Source organism: Notolabrus celidotus, chromosome 15 (genome assembly GCF_009762535.1).
Source record: "Notolabrus celidotus isolate fNotCel1 chromosome 15, fNotCel1.pri, whole genome shotgun sequence".
NCBI classification, from domain to species: domain Eukaryota; kingdom Metazoa; phylum Chordata; class Actinopteri; order Labriformes; family Labridae; genus Notolabrus; species Notolabrus celidotus.
The window spans coordinates 22299026-22307869 of record NC_048286.1 but is presented as its reverse complement, the minus strand read 5'-3'; the positions used below and the strand labels follow the sequence as shown (position 1 = coordinate 22307869).

The 8844-nt window shown below is 38.4% G+C and overlaps 1 long non-coding RNA gene across 1 annotated transcript; it reads left to right on the top strand.

Annotated features, from left to right (window-relative positions):
- The first annotated feature begins 3294 nt into the window (after nucleotides 1-3294).
- On the top strand, nucleotides 3295-8844 carry LOC117826917. Its single transcript, XR_004634108.1, has 4 exons — nucleotides 3295-3362; nucleotides 6626-6779; nucleotides 7066-7397; nucleotides 8210-8844. It is a non-coding gene; the product is annotated as an uncharacterized LOC117826917 (long non-coding RNA).

Below are 8844 nucleotides of genomic sequence, written 5' to 3'. Positions count from 1 at the left end.
CTTATTCATGTCTTTAAAAGTACTTCTTTATCTTTCTTTGCACAGATAGTATTTTTATTTTCATTTAGGATTTTTGGATTTGTGTTTAGGTTTAAATATTCATTTTCCTTACTGTCTTGTTAAGTACCAGTTTTCCATTCACCATGTCAAATTCCTTGTGTGTGCGAGCTCTTTTGGCAATAAATCTTCTTTCTTGAATCTTGAATCTTGAATCCTGAATCCAGCCCTCTTCTGGGATCACAGGAGCTGGGATAAAAGGTTTCCAAATGCACAATTTTTTTGAACAAGACAATCATTTTTATTTATTATTTTTTATATATTTAACCACAAGTGAATTAGCCAACTTTATTTAATCTGTAATCCATGATTCTAAGATTTCATCTGAATTAAATACCTTTGAACAATTATATAATCCAGAGTATTCTGGCTTTCATCTAAACCAGGGGTTCCCAGACTTTTCAGCCCGCGACCCCCAAAATATAGGTGCCAAAGACTTGTGACCCCCACTGTCCCTCAAAGTGATTAAATTCATCAATTCATTTAGCTGGTCTGCAGAAAATGATCCTACCTAGAGCATGTGGCTGTGTTTACTGTGCCGTTATGAATTAACCTACTGCTACTGATGCTTTTGATAATTAACTGTTCACTAACTCTAAACGTAGAAGTCATCTGGCAAAAAGAAAGGCAGAAAACTCATTACATTTTCTATTTTCAAGGTTTTATTTCAAGTTTAGCAATTATTTTTGGCGATATATTTTACTTTTATGGGTAAAATTTTATTTTTAAATAATTAAGAAAAAAGACATTCTGGAAGACATCTCAAGGTCCCCGGTTTGTGTCTCGTGTCCCGACCCACACTTTGGGAACCCCTGATCTAAACTAACATGTCTTACCCAAATGTTATATTCAGTGTATATATTCCCAGTTTGGACATATCTTTATCCACAAACCATTTATTTGTCTGTTATCTGCATGTCATACAAATATTTGTGTACCTGCCTAGTTTGCTTAGGGTGTAACTTTTTTATTTTAGTAGCCACTCGTTATCTTTGGCTTGCTCCTATAAAGGCAGGCTTTTTCTCATGTTGCATAAACTTGTTTGTTGGAAATGGCACGATGCAGTTGCACTTAAATATAATATATTATTTGATTAGTGAAACACGTGAGACTTGGTCTCAGTCTTTTGTTTGTGTTTGGATAACTATTAAACCTTCATTATCCCTGGCCTATCAGAGCTGCGTTAGCTAATCATCACTGCTCTGTTTCAGTATGTGTGCCAGTGAGTAGGAATTCACAAGAGGAGATTTGACTCAAATGGATGATGATTAATGGACTTGTACTAATATAGCACTTCTCTAGTCTCTCTAACCACTCAAAAAGCTTTTTACACAGCTCGTCACATTCACCCATTCACACCCATTCACTCACTGATGGTAGAGACTGCTATATAGAAGGGACCATCAGTATCAATCTCATTCGTGCACATTCACACACCGCTGAACAACAGCAGGAGCAATTTGGGGTTCAGTGTCTTGCTCAAGGGCACTTTGGCATGTGACTGCTGGCGCTGTGATCGAACCGACAACCTTCCAAAATGGAGCCATCAGTAGCCAGACTGTTATGGTCATAATAAAACACTGAAGTGGTTAGAAATAGCATGTTATTAGTTTATATTTATTATAGTGTGGTGGGCCTTGTAGTGTCATACATTTGTGATTGGTGGAGTACTTTTGTTGCTTTTCTACAAGTCAAGTAATGTCAGTTGATTTTCCAAATCTTAACAGGCCTTTTTGAGCTTGTTGGAAGACAATAATGGATTGAAGGAACCTATTAGTTTTTGCAAAGTGATTTTTATTTGATTTGGGCTGACCTGTGTTGAAGGGGTGATGCTATTTGTGAGTTTTCATTTCTATTTTGGAAGACAATGTTGCACTGGATTTTAAGCACCATGTTTTTACACCAATCTAGAGACACACATCTGCTTAATAAACATGTCATTTTAAAAATTGCATATTTTGAATGGCAAAAGCAACTCCTTAGATTTGCAAAGCGGTGTCATGCAAATTAGAGCATTTGCTAAATTATTTAAACATTTCTCACCTATGCAACAGATCAGTTGTCATTCAGTTTCCTTACAGTGTAGTTAGTAAGCAAATAAAAATCAGCATTCTATTACTTTAAGTGAACGGTGGGCAGTTGTTGTGCTCAATGCTTTTATTTTGAAGGCAAGATCATCTAGTTTCCGGTATGAGCATGGTTGTCTTTGAGCAGCTTGGCGCAGCCTCGTTGATGCTGTGCGTGCTCACGTCGCTGCGCGGGGGTGTAGTGGAGGCGCAACGCACATCTGGACTGCGGAATAAAATCAAATGTCCCTTTTTTAACAGAAACACGATTATTCTGTGATTTGGCACACGGATGTGTAAAGCTATTATTAGATACATATTTATTTAATTATTATTAAGGCAATTGTTTAAGACGAATCAACGTAATACACTTTCCCACTTTGACAGAACATTATACAACATAGAATAAAGTACATTATAGTTGGATTGCTAGTGGCATCAATGTGTGAGTTTAGTCAACATTTCACACCTAAATATGATTTATTAGGGAATCACAGATGTGTTTGTAAATATGCCTCATTTATCTTATTTATCAAAAAGAGTTTCAAATGAAATATCTGCCTTAAATGTTTTGGCATGTAGTCTTAATGTGAAAAGTGGGCAGTATCTCCCCCCTGCTGACTGAGGATAAATACTGTCACAACAGTGACCTTCCTGCTGAGAGGACTCAAAAGGTGAATGGATAGCACACTCCAGTCAAAGATTTAACTCATGTGAAACATTCAGAGAGAGAACAGGTGGGTATTACTGTCACGTGTTTGTGAAGCCTTTTCCTAGTGCATTGTATTGAAAATGCATCAAATCTGGAGAATAAGACCTTTTCAGTGTCTCTTCTTGTTTCTTGACTGCAGTGGGAGTCTCTCTCTCACAGTTACAGCAGAAAATACAGAACAGCTGCTGAAATGAGCGGCCTGTGATCTTTATTTGAGAGGCCTTTGTCCAGCTGAACAAAAACACTACATGTAAATTCAAATGGATCAGAAACATGAAACATCTTAAGTATCTGTTTATCTGAGAGTCTTCACTCCACAACGATAGTCATTGTGTCTTTATATATTACATTTCTACAGGCATTGAAGTTGCAGTGGAGCTTTTACACCTGCCATTAAGGAGAGTGTAATTTGGCTGTAAGTAACCATGGTAACATAGAAAAAGAAGACTCCAGGGCAGGTGGAGAGAAGGAGTGTGTGTTCACAGGATTATTGCTGAATAAGCCTCCAGGGAGGGGAAACCTTGAAGGTGAGCGTGTTTGTAACGGCCTGTAGAAAAAGAGGAAACCCATCCGTGCGGTGCAGGATTCCTTTGTGCAGCTGCTCTTCGTCAGATATCTCTAATGTTTATCTTACATGCAAACACGCTGCACTAACATCAGATACGCAAGTAGGGTGATCTTAGAGGCTGTGATGTTTCACTTCTCTTTATCGGTTCAACCTGAGAGTCTGAGGGAGGGACCACTTTTAGGTTTCATTCTGATCTTTTGGACCATTTTAGGTGCTTTACTCTCAAAGACAGAAGGAGTGATTTAGATGAAGTTGGATGGTAACACACGTCGAGAGAATACCTGCTACTTGTTCAATCTTCACATAATTGCGTCACTTGTGCACATCAAAAAAGCAGTTTCTCATTTCTTTGAACAAGTTGCAAATGCTTTGGTACATCCATGCAAATGATTATGTACAATTCTCTGCTGTTTCTTACATTATCAAGTGCTTATGTCATGTTGATCAAGGTGCATTATCATGGGTCTCTGTTGAATAGTCTCACCCTCCACAACATTTAGGCATTAGTTCATCGCATAAGTCTTCACATGCAAAATGTTGAACACGTTGTCAGAATATGTCAGTCATATTTCTGTACATTTCCATTAGACTTTTTAAAAAAAATCTGTCCTGAATTGGTAAATTGCTCCCAGGTGAATCTTGACTTTCTCTAACGAAGGCCCAACAGACAGGAAAGTCAAGAGGTGTAGGAACACTGCACTGCATTGTAATTCCTACAGCACTGCATGTATAGTTTCTCCTGTGTTCACATTTTTACTTTTATTTTTTTGTTTTTTCTTTGTGCTATGCACATTATGTCTTTCTGCACTACAATGACATGGTCTGGCAACAAATTAAAGTACAAACAGTAAAAGCATAAATGTGAATCTTGTCCAGTCACTTGCAATCAATCTCCCACATACACTAAGGTGTAACTCACAATTTAAAATAACTGTCATCAAAATTTTAGCCATAGTTTACATCAGAACGTCCGTCCAGAGTACACTGTTATATTGACAGCATGACTAAGCAATTGACTGTCTCATCCGTACACAATGACACAAGGACTTGACATGCTGATGGCACTGACATGTTCATTGACACAGATATTTACTTTTGAGAGATGAACTCAGGATTTTGAGCAAGATACTGGCTTTTGCAGGTAATCCATGGTGTTTTTCTATTTGTAGGAATTGTTTTGAGAAATGCACTTACTGTTTTGCAAATGTCGAGCGACTGAGAAAAACTGTAAAGCCTTTAACACAATGTTGTGACACCTGCAAAAGCTAAGTTAGTCTTTTACATGTCCTACAACAGGCAAAACAGTGAAGTCAATGGATTCATTTAACCCTTAAAACTAATATGTAAGCCTATTCAAAGGCTAAGTTATATTAAAATAAATGTGTACTTAGTAAAAGAAGGAAATGAAGGCTCTTTTCTTACTGGCAGGCTGTATAAACAGCGTGGTAATGTGGATCAAAGAGGAGCTGAGGTAACAGATGGACCCACTATAGGAGGCCTGCATTTCTGTCACTATGTTGGTACCAGTAATTGGTACAAGATTGAAATTTGACAAATTTCACACCACCTGACACACCACCATGTGCGAGTTTGTTAACTAGCAGCAACAAAACATCCAGACAGTGTTAGGTTCAATTCACAATTCAGTTATAAAGACTCATCATTGATTGAAAGAGCTTTACGTAGACGCAAAACAAATCTAAACTAATACCTCTCCCGCAAAGCCCCATTCATACACCAGATATAAAATGTGTCATACATAAAGACTCAATAGAAACAGGAGCTGATGAACTGAGGAAACACTATCATGAGACTCTAATGAGGCTCTATTGTAGTGAACAATAACTCCTGTTAGCAACAGGATTTACAGGTACGCTGTGTGAGTTATTCTTAGAACTTCAAAATAAAAGTAGGAAACATGTCTCATTGTAACATCAACTGCACATACAATAGACTGTTAAATTACATGTATCGTAGTACAAAATAGGATGAACTAGTTATTTTAACATTGGCAAAACACAGTTTGATTCAAGGTCTTATTTGTTCAGTAAGCAAAGTCAGGATCATTTGCAATCAAAAGTATCTGGAGAGAAAAGACCGGTGGTGGACAAAGTACACAGTTTCATTACTTAAGTCAAAGTATAGATACTCTATGTCAAATATTACTCCAGTACAAGTTTTATTGTTGAGAGGAAGTACATTTACTTTGTTACTGTCTACCACTGGAAAAGACTTACAACATTCTTCCTCACATGAACTTAACAAGAACATGAATCATTTCTTTATTGTTCTTTTGTGGCCAGAACAGTTTCAGTGTTAATGTGGCATGATGGTTGTGTGTGTTCTGAAAGTGACAGCAGGGGGAGGTAAAGATCCGGTTCAGTGAGAGCCCAGCTCTGCTGCTGCTGTGTCAGCTTCGCTCTGATGTTGTTAGTTCAAAACGATATGCCGTGACAGTTTCACAAATTAATCTACTTCGATAGACATGCAGGAGAGGTAACACTACATTCATTATATGAACCTTAATGTGTTTGTTTAGGTGTGTGTGTGTGTGTGTGTGTGTGTGTGTGTGTGTGTGTGTGTGTGTGGTGTGTGTGTGTGTGTGTGTGTGTGTGTGTGTGTGTGTTCATTTGGTTATCACCTCTTTCAATAGACAGTCACCTTTTCAGCAAAGACAAAAGGACAAACTTTAAAATGAGTTGCATCACAAGTCAAAGATTATAAGTTGCCTGGTGAATGGATGATAATTGGTGCAGGAATCTTACAGTGCAGAACTGAAACTAAGAGTGACAATAGGTTTTTTCATCAATCCCAGCGTGCATTTATTGTAAGTATAGCTATCATCCTCATTTCTTATTTATTACTTTGAATGTATTGCAGAATTTTCTCTCTTATAGCATGATGTAAACTTGTGTGCAATTCACTTTTAAGTATCTTTCTTCTCTTTCTTAATGCTTGTAATCTGTAAAAGAACAACTATAAAGCCTGATTTTCCCCGGGGGATGGATGACATGTTCTGATTCTCATGCTAAAAAGTTGTAACAATTTGATCTCTATATGAAAGAAGACCCTTAAAAGTTATCTTCACCAAATTGTTACCAAAGTGTTGCGTACATGTCGGGCTTGAACTCATACACTGTGATATAGAAGCTGATTATTCTCCCACCCCAGATTCAGTAACAATAACTCGGCCTCATCCTCAGCCGTTTATTTTCAGAGCAGTCTCTTACAGGAAGTCTTTGGGTATTTGTCGACCAGTTCCATGATTTCAACAAAAAGGGAACTTCACTGTTGCATGTGTGAGAGGCGTTCAAGACAAACTACATGACTTCACCAACGGAACAGTCCTTGACCCACATCGCAGGAGCTCTGTTTGGTAAGAGAAACTGACCTTCACTGTGACGGGAAACTGTTTGACTTGGCTGATATATTATTTTACAACTTTTACTGGGATGTAGTCTATTTTTATAACTCTTTATTGGCTTTAGATTTTATATAATTTATGTAAAACTGTCATCATGAAGTAAATTGGAAAGTCTAATCCATATCTAAGGCATTTGAATTTGTCTAAAGAATCAAAGGTGATTGAAAATGTCCATTGTGCTGTGTTTTATTATGATTAAACCGTGCGGTCACTGTTGTATTCTGTAACTTTCTTGCAGATCATGCTTGCCAACAACACTTGTGTCCATGGAAATTACACGGCTGAATGTCCCCCCCGTGGCTCCCCTGCAGGTCTGGCCTCAGGTCTGACAATCTTCTTCTTGCTGCTGGTGATCGCAGCTTGTTTGATCATATACAAATACCACAGCACCATCAGGAATATGATACCGTTGGGGCGCACAAGAAGCGTGAAGAAGGAGGAATACATAGAGACGCCACAAGCTGATCAACATACGTATACTTCTTTGACCAAAGACCAACCAACAGCACAGGCCCCAATTTATGAAAACCTGAACACCAGAGCCAACAGGCAGCCAGCAAAACCAAGCAGGTGAGCTTTACTTTAAGGCACTTTTTTTACTGTAACAGGAAGGTTTTTTGGAACTAGTTTTGTATTTTAAGATCGAAAATGAGGAAATGATGAAGCTGAAACTCAATTTATGAAAGTGCAATGTCCCAAAAAAAGAGCAGAACGGAAGCAGATGAAGAAACCGGGGGGGGGGGGTTATGTTCTGAATTTCCCCATTTTGCACAATTCTGCTGTGTTATAAATGCACACCGTTTGGGTGGCGACTTTTCTTTTGGGATTTGACGTTAATTCATGAAATGTGCCAGGTATTGACTCAGCGTGGAGTTTTCTCCTCTGAGCAACAGTGGCAGTTCTAGACCAATTTTACTGGGGAGGTCAGGCTGGGGCCAAAGGTGTTGTCAGAGGGACACATTCAACCCTGACAAAAGAGACTGAGAAGGGCGAGGACCGGCTGAGAACAAACTGGCAAAACATCAGTGCATCCCTATATACTAGACATAAACACTACTGTGTACTATATCAAAATGCAGACTGACAGCAGCTGTTTGGCTGTTTACACTGTTTACACTGTTTACACGAACCAAGTGCAACACACATGTGTTCCGGCTGTAACATCGGCGCGATACCAAAGCTTTTTTATTGTATAATATTTGTTTGGTGTGGACGGGGGGGGCACAGGGGGGTCCAGGTTCAGTTTTACAGGGGCACTGGCCCCTGTTAGCCCCTCTCCAGAACCGCCATTGCTGAGCAACAAAAGAAATATGCAGTTCTTAAAATATTTCTCTCATGTTATAATCCCCTCTGACAGAAATGCATTCATTCTTTGTCTGCAGGTCATTGAGAGAACCCGAGGAGGATTTGTATCTGCAGTGTGATGGAGGCCTACCAGATGATGCAATATACAGCAACGATCCGACTTGTAATCTCTCCATCCTCCCTGACCCCCAAGAAGACGAAGATGTCTATATAATGCCAGATGTATTATAGGAAAAACTGCAAACTTTTGCTCATTTTACTGTGCAGCTCAGGGTTTAAGTGTACACTTTAATCAAGGCAACAACGCTGCCTTTGAGAGTGTGAAGCTTCTAAATATTCAGGTGTATGATCTTTGTGTGTTAAATGTTATGGTGTTATAAACAATGTTGCATTTGATTCTTTATCTCTTGAATTTGTTGAGTAGTGTTGAAACATGATGAATATCTGCTATTACATTCTCTTGAGTGACCTGTTTATCAGGGGGTCATGTGGTGAAAACACTGAGGTCAGTTTTTGTATCAGCAGGTTTGAATTTGCATTACATTTAGAAAACATTTAAGAAGTATAAAAATGTATTTAATGTTTTTCTTCACAGTGTTAACTATGGCATGTACAATAAATCTTCAAATCTAAAGTTCTTGCTTGAAAACTAAGAAATTCTGTGACTAGAATATGCCTCACATGTGTAAATAAAAGGATGTTTGCATACTTG